The sequence below is a fragment of the Euprymna scolopes genome, chromosome 25, assembly GCF_053919585.1.
Source record: "Euprymna scolopes isolate OS-2025 chromosome 25, ASM5391958v1, whole genome shotgun sequence".
Classification (NCBI taxonomy): Eukaryota; Metazoa; Mollusca; class Cephalopoda; order Sepiida; family Sepiolidae; genus Euprymna; species Euprymna scolopes.
Window position 1 is genome coordinate 46,604,340 of NC_136506.1, and position 15,296 is coordinate 46,619,635.

Genomic DNA, 15,296 nt, shown 5'->3' on the forward strand with positions numbered 1-15,296 from the left:
TGACCGAACACTGCAAGACATCACAGGAAACAAGAATCCCATGGGTGGCATTCCAACCTTATTTTGCGGTGATTTCCGTCAAATCCTCCCAGTGGTTAAAAATGGCACAAGGGCTAACATTGTCAATGCAAGTTTGAAACAATCCTATCTCTGGAGGCACGTTATAGTGAAGAGACTGACTACTAATATGAGAGCCTATATCTCTGATAACACAGCTGCAGCAGACTTCTCAAAATTGCTTCTCCAAATCGGTAATGGTCAGTTTCCTATCACTTCTTCACCTGACACAATTAAGATTCCAACTGCGCTTGGTAAATGTGTCGGTAATCAGAAGCAACTGAAAGACAAAGTGTACCCAGACCTGCAAAACAATGGAAAATCACCGGATTGGCTTGCTGAGAGGGCTATTATTTCGCCATTAAACAGCAATGTGAATCATTTGAACAATTCAATAATGGATGAATTTCCAGGAGACACAAAGCAATACAAGTCAGTTGATTCGGCTACTAATGAATATGAAGCTGTTCACTACCCTGTGGAGTTTTTAAACTCTTTGGAGATATCTGGAATGCCTCCACACATTTTAAATCTCAAAATTGGATCGCCAATCATGATTCTTCGATCCTTGGAACCGCCAAAAACAACAAACGGAACCAGATGTGTTATCACCAGATTGCACACCAATGTACTTGAGGCCACCATTTCCTGTGGTCCCTACAAAGGCGAAACCGTTCTACTGCCAAGGATCCCCTTAGTTCCATCGGACTCAGAACTTCCATTTAAATTCCGGAGACTCCAATTTCCTGTGAAGGTGTGTTTTGCAATGAGCATAAACAAAAGTCAAGGTCAGACATTTAACACCATTGGCGTAGACTTGACATCAGACTGCTTCAGTCACGGTATGTTCTACGTCTCCATCAGCCGGACAGGAAGTTCAGAAAAACTCTACATTCTGGCTCCAAATCAAAGCAGCAGAAATGTAGTTTACCCTGAGGCTCTTCAGTGAAAAGTTCGAGAAATGGATATGAGGAAAAACTGACATGATCTGATTGTGGTAAGTTTTTAGTATTGAATGTGCAAGATAAAATTTAATCAATAGTTGAAAATTACTTCAATGAAAAATTTACTATGTAACATCAAGTAACCTTCCTTTTTGATGAAAATGTTTTGTGAAGTTCCTGATTGAATTTCAGTCACTACAAGAGGTAGTTAAAATGTTAATCACCTTATGCAATCGTTGCTCTTACAACATCAACTTACTGGAAAGGTGCCCACAGATTTTGGTACCCGAGTGCGCAACAAAGCTCCGTGCGAAGCACGGGTATCTTTGCTAGTATATTATAAAGAAATAAATATTTCCTTAGCAATATACATATATATATATAATTATTATTATTATTATTGTTATTATTATTATTTGAAAACTTATGCTTCATCGTCAGTTTTACTAAGCTGAACCTGCTTAGTAGTAGTATTCAAAATGCATAGAAATACATAGAGTTTGTTTTGAATTTATATAAAAATAACATAGAAAATATATTGCATCATATTGATTATGATAATACATAATTAAGTAAGCCTATAATCCCTGAAAATTACTATAGTAAATTATCTTTTTCCTAATAAGTATGATTTAAACTTGCAATAATAGTGTATATTTACATAGAGGGAGATTACAGTTCGTAAGATATAATATAAATGACAATATATTACAATATGAACTAAAAAATATAAAGACTAGTACTATGCAGTATTGTGTGCCTCGGTCAGTCAAGCAATCTCTATGGGGTTGCTCCTGGAGATGTTGTGATTAAACACTGGCTTCTATGGCTAACAAAATCTTTGATGTATATTTTTGAGTGCAGACATCGCAAGTAAAGGTCGGTACGTCGTATTGAGGATCTGTTAGATATTGTGGACAAACCTTTTGAAAAGTATTTTTGTCTTCGCCGTTCTGTGATAAGTGTTTCGCCTGCAATACTCCTTTGATGATTGTGTCTAGATGTTACGAACTTCGGGCTCCTCGATGGTAGGATCAAAATCACATGTATTTGCGTTTGCACACGTCAAACTAGTGAAGTAAGGTCCATTAATGTGTTCTGTCGCCACTGGAAAGTAACCAATAGAGAATGTCATTTGGAGTTCACACATTGTCCATACGGTACACATGGCTTTTTAAGCGTAGGAGTCTTGGAGGGAGATTATGGAGTTATTACCAGCCTTGTCTAGCATATAATTCTTTGTAACTCTCCAAAGTCTTCCACGAATTTGCTGCGGAATATTCATGTGAATTGTGCTAAAGTTCTGTTCTTGTTGATATAAGTGGTTAATGTTTCGTTGCCGTACAAAATAACGTTAATGACAAATGTCATGTAAAGGTTCTCATTTGTAAAGATTGTGAATCATTTATTTTCTTGAATTGTTAGCTCTGCATGAGTGTTAGCCCTTCCAGTGCGTTCGTTAAATTATGCATCGGGAGATCAGTTGTATGGGGCTGTAGACCCGAGGTATTTGAATTGATAAATGAATTCTAAGAATAATAGTGATGATGGGGAGTGATAAGCTTGCTTGGCTCGCGACCTGCGTCGAAGTCTGAATTCTTTGCAAGCAGGTCAAAACTTGCCCATGGGTCTTTGAATTCCTTTAGTCATAAATTCTATCGCCGCACCATCAACAAACTGCACGTCCTCAATGATAACTTGTATGACTTTGGTCTTGGATCAAAAACGATTGATGGTGAAAAGGCGGCCATCAGATCTGGGGTGAAGGTAAACTCTGTCCTCTGACAAATTGGTTGAATGTCTCACGAGAAGGGTAACAGATCTGCCAAATAGCTTAGTGGTAAGAAAACATTCCTTTTTGACTCCACTGAAGTCAGCAGATATGTAATTGTTTAATTTCATGGTGCTGCTAATAACGTTTTAAAATAAGATTCAGAAATTCGGGAATGCAGCCAAGGGAGTGGCAGCATCATTAATAGAAAATATCTACTAACTAGGTCGAATGCCATTATATGGTCAATAGGGGCAAGCTACAATGGCTAGTTTGGTTCTCTGCACGTGTAAGATAAGGTCGTACGTTTGGGGGCTAAAATCACGCTGTGATTCGGGGTATATTCTCTCCTCAAGAACTTGTAGTCTTACCAGAACTATGCGAAATAACAGTTAGCAAATGATGCCAAGTAGCGAGATACCACATTTATTATTACAGTCGCTGGGTTACCCTTTGTTCTTATATAGAGCTTTCTTTCCAACAACTTAGCAAGATTTGGAAAAAAAGGATTGAGAAGTGAGGAGAAGCCGTTCTTGACCTCACCTATGATAAGATCAGTATTTGGAGGCTTCTTTGTTGGGGTGTTTCAATTGCCTCATCGGTTGTAGATAGTATGTCCAGCTCAAATAATTGTGCGTTGTGTGGTAGGATATTAATGTCACTTTTTCTTAGTTAGTCCTCTGTTGACGAGTTTCTGTAAAAACATCTCCTATCTTGAACTTCAGATAAGCAAACATTGCAGCGCCTGGAATGAGTGTTTATTAAACTCACCACACATTGATTTTATGCTTCAAATATCAGTATATTATTTTTAAGTTTATATGTAAAGTCGAAAAAGGATCCTAATAATTTCGGTTTTAAATATGAATAAAGCGAGTATCTTATATACTACACCAAGACACTATGATATTATAAAGAGTTTATATAATATAATACAATAAGCATATATGCTATATCTTATCATTATAAACTCAATTTTTAATATTCCATAATTTATATATTTTAATAATTAGCATAATATTACTCAACTTAAAAATAAAGATAATTAAAGAATGTGCGCATTAATATAAAACAGACAAAACAGGAAGGCGACCGATGCATTTTATGGAATTAGTGAATAAGTGCAAGTCGAATGTTTAGGATTACATGAGGTATTACTATTATCCGAAGCTTATTAGGTGCTTACTATTAAACCCTATAGATTTGGGCACACACACACACCCCTATATATATATATATATATATATATATATATATATATATATACATGTATGTGCATACATATATATATACATGTATGTGCATACATATATATACATACACACACACAAACACACACACACATATATATATATATATATATATATATATATATATATATATATTGACTTTAAAAAATATATCTTGAGTTCATGCCGAATTGGGTAATAAATACAAAAAAAAATTATTTGAGGGGGAAGCGAATAATTTGTTTACAAAAACGATTTATGAAAAAACTGAAGAATTAGCGATTATAAAAAAAAAAACTAATGAAATAAACATTGAAACCTCTTTTAGCCGATACATTATCAAGACAAATATCGGCAAATATGTTTAAAAACAGAAAAAAAATAGTAATTTTCGGTTAAAAATATAATTCTTAAAAACGTGAGGAGGATAAAGAGAACACTGGACAAAAACGTCCCTAATATAAGGGTCTGTAAAGAAATGCAAACAATCAAATTCAAGGTAAATATTGACAGAATGTAGGGAGATAATTTATATTCATACACACACATACATATATTAGTCCTCACGCGAAAGAGCAGGACACAAAATGTTTTAAATAATAATAGAAAAACAATAAGAAAGACTTTCGCTGGCGAGAACTACTATTGCGCGTAACCAGTTATACAGTTCTTTTGAAATTCCCATCTCTATCTTTCTCGTTATCTACTGAATATTTTTAATGAAACCTAAATGAAATATATTCCTTATTAAATTGTAAAGATGTTCTATTATGAAAGAAGTTTAAAAAATTTTATCTAAAAAGCTTATTTTAAAGTTTGTGTTAGAAAAATTAAGACTTTTTCATTATTCAGACATGTACGACAAAGAGGGAGTTGCAAAAAAGAGTGGTGTGCGGAGAACTACAAACTGAAACAAATAGAATATTCAGACCTGAGATATTACAAAGAGGGGGTTGAAGAAATGAGTTGTGGTGTGAGGAGAAATACAAACTGAAATAGAGATTAGGAGAGTTTTTAATAAATACATGCAAATACACATTAATTTTTTTAAATCCAAATTAATAAATTAAATAAAATATAATCTTAAAAAACGATACAAGTAAGAAAAGCATTTCATCCAAGGCATGAAAATTGTTAAACAAAATATTTGTACAAAAAACCGTGAAAATAAAAGTACAAGATTCACTTTGAAATTTATTTATCTTCAAAGTGCACTTTTATATATTTTACAAAGTAAGTAAATTTTTATACCTTACTCTGTAAAATTTATAAAAGTGCACTTTGAAGATAAATAAATTTCAAATTGAATCCTGTACCTGTATTTTAAAGCCTATAGTAAAACATTTTGTTCAACAATTTTCATGCCCTGGATGAACTTTTCTAACTTGTGTATATATCTAACTTATATATATATATATATATATATATATATATATATATATATATATATATATATATATATATATATATATATTGGAAAGCAAAATATTTTACAAATGTAAATTAAAATCTACAAATAAATATATCCTTCGACAGAATACTCTAAAAGCAATTTCCAAAGTCCTTATTCCGCGGTGTTTTAAAGAATGTCTATTTTGCTATTCTTTAATAAGAGAATATATATATATATATATATATATATATATATATATATATATGTTTATATATATATATATATATATATATATATATATATATATATATATATATATATACAGTGGCGTCAAAAAGACAATAGGCATTTGGCATTCTAAGCAACTAGATAAATTGAATATAACTGTTTACCTAATCTATACAGTTATTTGCCTTTTAGTCCTCTATAATTTTGATATCAATTTAATTATCCTAGTGTTTACGTAAATCTAAAAGATTAAATTTTCATATTCAATCAGATATTGTAATCCAGTCGTTACTAAGAAAATTAAGATCAGTTATAACCTGAATTACATATTTATTTCTATCGATTTCATTGCAAATATTTATTTCATTATTATCGTTATTTAAAGTATTTCATAATTATCTTTATTTTGTACAATATTTCCACTATCAATTTTAAGATATATCATCATTTTCGTATAGTATTTATTATTATCGTTATTTTGTATTTCAACTTATCAAATAGAAGATATTATTGAAGATATTCTTAAATAATGCCTCTGTCTTTTAAATGTATTGCAATATAAATTAGAGAAGTGACTTTTAATAGCATATAGACCAATATAAAACTTCCAGAAACTTTCACGTTCAGGTAGAAAGAAACAAATTGTATTAAAAAATATATGGTTTAAGAAAAGTAAAACATAACCAATATTTAGTGAAGATTTCTTGATGTTAAAGGCACGCAACAAAAACTATTCAACTGAAAGGAAATCATGAGTAATAAATCACTAATAAAAAATACGAATATACGTACATTATATCATAGTTACTAGGTAAAATCCCTTAAGGAATCAATTTATTGGAACTTATATTTAAAAAAAAAACTTTCTTAAACATGTTTTCTCGGAAGCAACGACCAATTATATACCATAAAAGAATGAAAGAAATACAATGTAAAAAAAAACATACATTGCCCGCATGATGCACGCTCTTTTTTATGGGAGCAGCACAGCAAAAGATGAAGATTAATTTTGCTGTGACGATCTAAAAAACAAACTAGACACAACTAGGCAAGTCTCTAAAGTTCAGTCGCGTGCAGTTTGGAATCCAAATTGGTCCTCTAGATGTGAATTTATTTAGCATAATAAATAAACGTTCATTACAATTATTATTGTAAAAACGAACAATCTTTGGAAGCTGTATGTATGTATCTACCTCTGTACGCACTTTCTCTCTATCTATCTCTCTCTTTCCATCTATCTATCTATCTATCTATATGTGTGTGCGTGTGTTGTGTGTGTCTACATTCATTTATACACACACATATATATATATACACATATATATACACCCATATATAGAATAATCACAATCATCCTATACACACACACTTATATATATATATATATATATATATATATATATATATATATATATATATATATATATATATATATATATATATATAAATATATATGCTATTATTGTTCTGCATGTAATTCCTCTTATATTCTACCCGAATAATTCAGAAAAGGGAATATAAATCGCATTGTAATAATAAATGAAATCATGCACGCATAGGTTAAACGTTCGGTTTCCCTGCTATAATATTAAAAATGCAAACCTTGTAATAGACGTATACTAATTCGGATTTGCGTCATTGAATTTCTAGCAAAAGAACACTAAGTATTCTGTCGAACCAAATGTGGAGCAGCATATATTACACGTTAAAATATTACCACTTTCGTCTTAGTACCTCTTAAAGTTTTGAATTATAAAAAGAGGTATATATATATATGTGTGTGTGTGTGTGTGTGTGTGTGTGTGTGTGTATATATATATAGTGGAAATGGAATTAATAAAAACTGAAGATAGTGCGCAATACCGTTGTAGAGCAGATATGCGTTTTATTTTTATTACCGTATCTTTCTTTTTAGTTACATTATTGTTTCAGCTACTTGACCGTTTTTTGGCCGTCTGTAGCATCCTCAGACTTTTACATATATATGCTCATATCAATGTATAACCATGTCTGCATCGAACGAAAGTATTGCGCCTATGTACCCATAAATTAGATTTAAATCTATCCAGACGAATGTGTCTAATTCCAATAACTGTCTGTATAACTGGGTGTGTATGTGTGTGTGTATGCACGCACGTGGACATCCACGTGGACGTCCCTATGTACACGGGGTACCGATGTATAAGTGCACGTTCCTGCGTATGCGTGTGTGGATGTGAAAGTATATGTGCCCGCTGCCTGTCGTTCACATAGTGTGTGAGGGCGTGCAGCGGTGTGTATATATGTCGATGTATGTATGTGCGCACATGTGTGCATATATTTGCCCGCAAGGGCGGGGATGTATATGTACATGTGACCGTTTCTTTTAAGTTTATATGTGAGTACGTACGCATCTGTGTATCCGTGCACGCGACCACTAACCAACCCCCTCCAAACAATTAACAACAAAATAGAAACTAAAACTAAATAAACCGAATAATAGCCACTCCCCGCCTCCAAACATAAGCGAACACCCAACAAGTCAAGACATACTTACCAGGAAATCATCTCACCAAGGAGACGCATAAAAACTTTAACATTAAAACTCGAATTTTAAAGTAACCCCCTCCGCCAACCCCAACATATTCCCCTTCCCCTCCATATATACCTATGCCCCCAGCCACACCAGAAATAAACTTCCCAGGCCCTCCCCGACAAGTTCCTTAACCCCAAAACTAAAACATTATCGACATATTAAGCGCCCCCACCTTCCCCCTTGTTCCCTTCCTCTATCTCTTCCGCCCTCCTCGCACCCACATTGACCTCAGCCACTCTTTCACTCTCTCATCCCCAAATAGCGAACATTTCTGTAAAAGTCTGAGGATGCTACAGACGGCCAAAAAAAACGGCCAAGTAGCTGAAACAATAATGTAACTTAACAGAAAGATACGGTAATAAAAAATAAAACGTACACACACACATATATATATATATATATATATATATATATATACATATATATATATAGGATTAAACATTAAAATTTTCAACATAGACGATATGACATGATTCCATTTCTGTTTGATGGAAACCGGTCTTATTTTTGTTGCAGACCATTTACTTGTTGACCAGTTGTGTTCATATGCTTAGTGCGATAGAAGCTTTCTATCATGTCTGAAAATGAAACATTGTTCCATGAGCGTACAACTAATGCACTATACTGATCCAAGTTATTACAACAAGACAATTGCCAGCACGCCCAAAAGGTAAATACAGACGGTTCAGCGATTGAGAGTTCATTTTAACGAAGTTTTCCTTACGGTTATAGTTTTTGATGTGGTTTTAAATGTAGGCAATATCCTTTTATCTCAGATATTCGAAGTCTGTTTTAAAGTCAACAGTAAAGTGTATATGAATGTTCTAAAGAATTTGGTAATGTTTTGGTGCAATCAGGTGACCGCTGACAGGCCCGAGGTGTCCGCAAACGTCTCATCGCTGGCCCAAAAGTCCACAAACAAACCCAGAAATATGACCTTCCACAACATCAGAATAAGACTAAATACAGTTATTCGCCAGGTATTCGGTGAGCTCTCAGGCGTTGGTGGAAAAGGCATGCTCCTAGTTTCCAATCCGTATCGAAGCATATGGCATAGTCTTAAGGCGGCTACAACGAAGAGATGCCAGCTAAAACCATCTTATCTGAATCGATTTTTTCAATAAACTTTTTAAAATAAACCTTTAGTGAAAACAAATACGTATTAGAGGCGTATGACGCTAATAAAACGTATTATTACAAAATAAACAGATAGTTATTGTGTTTGAAATTTGTATTGAAATTTATAAATATATTTCGAAGTAAAACTTCATCTTCAGTAAGTCTTTCTTTTTCTTTTTTGCCATGTTGTTGGTCCATATTCATTAGAAATCCATGTGTTGTTTTTGCGGTAGTCTTTTCAAATGTGGGAACGGTGCAGTTGTCACGCGGAATTCATTTTAGGGTTTGTATTCCTTGAATTGAAGCGCTAGTTGAGTTTGAATAAAATAAATACGTATTAGATACGTTTAAAGCCAAACCAACGCATTATTACAAAATAAATTATATATTTATAAATTTCAATATAAATTTCTAACAAAATAAATTATTAATTGTTAGAAATTTATATTGAAATTTATAAATATATTTCGAAGTAAAACTTCATATTCAGTAAGTCTTTCTTTCTTTTTTGCCATGTTGTTGTTGGAGCATAGAATAAGTAGACGACAGTTTGTTGTTTCTGCCGTAGTCTTTTCAAAACGAATCATAATCATAATCAAAAGCATAGAATCAGTAGAAGTATGTTTGTTGTTTCTGCCGTAGTTTTTTTTAAAGAGTACCGCAGAATCAACTTCGACATATATTTATAAATTATAATATAAATTTCAAACAAAATAAATATCAGTTTACTTTGTAATAATGCGTTGTTTATGCTTCAAGCGTATCTAATGCGTATTTCTTTTATTCAATCTCAGCAAGCGCTTCTCTTAAAGGAACACAAACCCTAACGTGAATTTCGCGTGACTAACGCAATGTTCCGATATTTGAAATGACTACCGCAGAAACAAGAAACGGATTTCTACTGCTTCTATGCTCCAACAACATGGCAAAAAAAAATAAAGACTTACTGAAGATGATGTTTACTTCAAAATGTACTTATGAATTTCAAACACAATAAATATCTGTTGTCACGCCCTAAGAGGTTTTATTTTAAATCTAGGAAAATAGTAGTGAATATGAACTTCTATTCTAATATTTAATAGTTTCAAAAATCTTCAATGTAAAAATATATATTTATCAAAAATATGCGTTGAACAAGCATAGATTCGCTGAGTTGTATTCTGACATTTCGATGTTATAATAAGTTACAGTATGAAAGAACACTTTTAAGGCCGAATTACGAAGTATATTTTATATACAGAGAATTAGGTATGCTTCCACTCTCTAGGTAAACATATACAGTGACAAACCAATGTTTCATGAAAACGTTATTACATTTTGTATATTTTCATATTAACATTTAAAGTAGCATAAACTTAGAATAGCGTTTCCTTTATTTAGATAAACGTTTTTCCATAATGTTCGTCCATTGCAATTTCCTTTTGCAATATTAATTTGATATACTAAATATATTTTCGATAGTGTGCTCACTACAAAGCATGCGTCATGTCAAATTGAATACCGAAACTGTATTCCCGAGTTAGATTACTTTTCCGCACATATTGCATAATTCATGAAGTTTTTTGCATGCTTTTGCATTATAACTGACACGTTATTAATATATAAAACTTGTAAGACATAGAACTTTTCGTAGTTTGGAACATTTTTCAGTTAACATATATTACATATACAGTTGTTTTCTCGGCTATATAGAACATTACATAACTTTCTTTCCTTTAATACTTATTTTAGATCGTTGTACATTACGCTTTACATTTTATATATGTATATATGTATATATACATATATATTTGTGTGTGGGTGTGTGTGTGACAGTCATTCAGGCAAAAGGTTTGAAAGTGCTTGGTCGACTGCTTTTATCATAGTGTTTGTTTTTTTGTCCACTCACGTGGATCTCATTAACATTTGCATAGAATCGAATATTGGGTATAAAAACACCCCTATCGGCGATATTGGTTGGCTGGTCTTTTCGTTTTAGTCCAGCAGCCCGTTTCATAGTTACTGTTACAGAGAAGATCTGTCGTTGTAGGCTACGAGGCAATTCGTTTCAACTGCTGTTGACCAAGAAAATTTGTGAAGGATTCACCACGCAAGGTAAGAGGTTCATTGTTTTTCCTTCTACGTCGAGTTCTGGTTTTACCCGTTGAGTTGCACACACGCCCCCTCCTCCTTTTAGTCGGGTAAAATCAGACACGTTGCAACGAATTGCAAAAAAAAAAAAAAAAAAAAAAAAAATGAACAACTCTGTTACTCGAAGGGAACTAGAGAGAACGCTAGACCTTCTTCAAAGAAAAATAAGGACAACTCTGCTGGGAATGGAAGAGGAAACTCTGTCCATGAATGTGTTTTTATCCTTTGAAAAGGATATAGAAGGATTGCTAGAAGAGCTAGAGGGTGTTTATTGGATTATGGAGAAACAACTGGCTGCATTTATATATATATATATATATATATATATATATATATATATATATATATATATATATATATATATATATATATATACTGGCTGCATATATATATATATATATGCATGCATACATATATGAAAGGGTATGTTCTTGAACATTGGAGAGACGTATTATCATCTACATTCTTTCAAATACCGTCAATTACACTATAGCCGCTTCCAATTCTAACTCAATTTTATCTGCCATACCAAGTGGTCACTTATCTAATTACTAACCAACGTTGTCCAATGTTGTTAATTATGTTGATTCGACAAACGTCAGTGTTTGAATGTGGCCATGAACACTTTATTTTCGCTTCCATTTCAACTATGTTCTTATTATTCGTTTATCTTCCAATTCTTTTCTTTTCTTTTTATTCTTTTTTAATTCTTAAATTAAAATATTGCATTTTAAAATGTAAAAATAATATTTCTTCTTTCATTCTTTCTTTTTTATTATTGCGTCTATCATGCTGTATCTTCCCTTTTTTATTATGTTTGGATGACTCTTGGCATTAAGATGAAATTATTTCTCCATATCCTGCAACCTGGCCTCCCTTCCTGGCCATGCCTTCGATTGCTGAACTATTTCAAGCTTCTTTTACATTTAAGGGAGATGTACGACGCGGACTGGGGGTTGTATGGGCAGTAAGTGAAGGAAATACTTAAGATGTCCCTATCGAAGATAGAAGGTCCCCCAACGTTGAACCAAACTTCAACCCTCATAGTCAAGAAGCCACTAGTATCCCAAACTCAGCGAATTCCTTCAACCCAACTGAACATTCCCTTTTCTTCAGTAGAACCTTTTAAAATCAAACTGAAAGGGATACAATTAAGTGGAAGGGATGATGAAAGAAATAGAAGTTTTAAGGACTTTCTCCCCAAGTTTGAAAATTGTGCTGTTAATACCATCGGCAACAGGAAAACTGTATGTATAAGGTGTTCTCTTGAGGGTAGAACCCTTCAACTTCTCTACCACCGTTTAGTTTCCGAAGATAGTTACTCAGTGGCTCTACAATTGTTGAAGGAGCAATACTTGGATGAGGAAGAAATACCGCGGCGAAATAATCAAAAATATATTAGATTTTCGCTGGGAGAATCCTAAATATTTGGTAGGGTTGAAAGACTTCATGATAAAACGCAGGCGGATGTATCAGAACTTAGAGCATCGTACAGCTGGTATTTATATGACGACATGTCGGCATGTTCAATAATAATTTCTCAGGTATTGTTTGCAAAATTACCACCCAATATTAAAAATGAACTGATCAGCATTGCTGGAAAGACACACCCAACCTTCTCAGTAATCCTGTTGAAGACACCAGAAATTATGAAGCGGTTTTTGATTGTTAAGAAACCTGAACAGCACACTGTGGTTAAGCCGAGGCCCTCACCAAGACTTAGGAAAGAAAAGGAAGATGAATCCCATTCCTCCTTGAAGGTTTCAATACTAAGGTGGAATCAAAAGCACAAAAATGTGAGTTTTGTAAGATGCAGGAATATTATCCCTACTACACCTACCATGAAGCCCGGATTCCAAAGTGCAAGGAACTTAGCCTGTGTTGTAGATGTTTAAAAAAGACACACAGGGGAGCGATGTGCCCTTTGAGAACAGCTAGAAATAATAGCTGTAGCAGCTGCACTGTTAAGGGTCACGTGACAGCAATGTGCACAGACAAGAGAGGCAAGGTGCGTGTGGGCACCTGTTTACATACGAATTATTACAACTACGGTTTCATGTCGTCAGGAATAATCATAGTGGTAGAAAAATTGATACCCAATTAGAAATAAATTGTCTCCTGGACACCGGAAGCCAAAGGACCTATTTGGATACATCTGTGCTGGAAAAAAATTGAATTGACTTTCTACAGCTAAAGAAAGTAGGTTTGAAATGAACACCTTTTGGGGCTCAGAAACAATACCTTTTAAGGAGGCCCCTGTGGAATTGAGACTTAACCCTGAGAAAGTTTACACTCTTTAAATTCTTTCCTGGTAATTGAGTCTTTTACATGAGTTACTGAAGCTTCCGCAGATAGTTAAAAACTTGAAACGACATCGATTCGAAACTAAGTATAATACCAAGGACAGTTATATTAAAATTGAGGGGCTATTGGGAATTGATGCCATTCAAATCTTTCCCTGCATGTATGGAGCCGCTTTTTTCCACTCCGAAAGAACCCTGTGATAACTGCTGTTGCGTCATAATGAGAATCTACTAAAATCAAGTCATAAAGAAGAGTGAGGGGCAAAAATTAAGTGTATGACTTTGTTTGAAAAAAAAAAAAACAGAGTACAAAATTAATTTTGTGCTGAATCCAGAGTAGAAATACCTAGACCCGTGTAAAGCTTGGTTTGAAGAAGAAAACGTCCAGAGAGGACTGGAAAGTATGTTTAGCAGTGATTCACTAAGGTTACCCATCACAGATGAATTCTCCACCGTGGATCAATAGATGGTACAGAAGTTTAGAAACATTATATCCTACAGAGATGGCCGTTACCATGTACAGCTGCCATGGTATGAAGACAAAGTGAAGTGTCTGCCTCCTAACCACAATGCGGATCTTAGAATACTAGAAAGAGTAGATAAAGACCTGGAGAAGTATGGTCTCTGTGATCAATACTTGGACGTCTTTAGACAACAGAAAGACGAAGTAATGATAGAGGAAATAATGGTGACTCCAGAAGATGTTCAAAATTACATATGTATTCCTCACAGACCGGTACTGAAACTGGCAGATCAGTCGACCACGAAGGTGATACCTGTATTCAACTGTTCCTACGAGGGGCAAATACTATATCTCTGAATAAGGCAGCCTATCAAGGAGTAAACCTAATGGGAGACATGTGGAAACTGTTAATTCGCTTTAGTGCAAACAAATATGTGTTATTAGCCGACATAAGGAAAACATTCCATATGATTTGTCTAGTTCTGGAAAAGGCCCGCAATAGTTTGTTTCTTTTTAAAGAAAGGTGACAACTTGCATTAATAAATAATACTCTACCATCTTATTCGGTTCCAATGCGATCTTCATTTATATTTAAATATGTTTTGAAATAACATTCAGAAAATTCCCATCAGATGCATGTTCCAATGTACTCAGGTCGAAATTTTATGTAGACAACTTGGTGAAAACAGCAAATGACGAAAAGATCTATCTACGTTGTACAGAACGGTGAAGGAGCGACTGTAAGAGAGTAACTTAGAGATATAATCCTGTAACTCCAACAGTGCAGTGTTACGAAAAAGATGGCGGCAGATGGAAATCTGTCAAGGTTTTATTCTGGTGTGGAGAAAGTTTTAGGGTGCGTGTACAGTCCCCAACATGACACTACGAAGGTCTGAACACATCAATGCGATGTAACAGTATCAACAAAAAGGAAAATGCTATCTGAAACGTCCTAAATGTTTGATCCCTCGTATATTTGTAGTCCAGTAATAGTGAGGAGCTGAATACTGATAGGAAAACTTTGAAAGCAAAAGTTGGATTGGGATGATGAAATTCCAGAGGAGTCCAAAATACATGGAAAGTT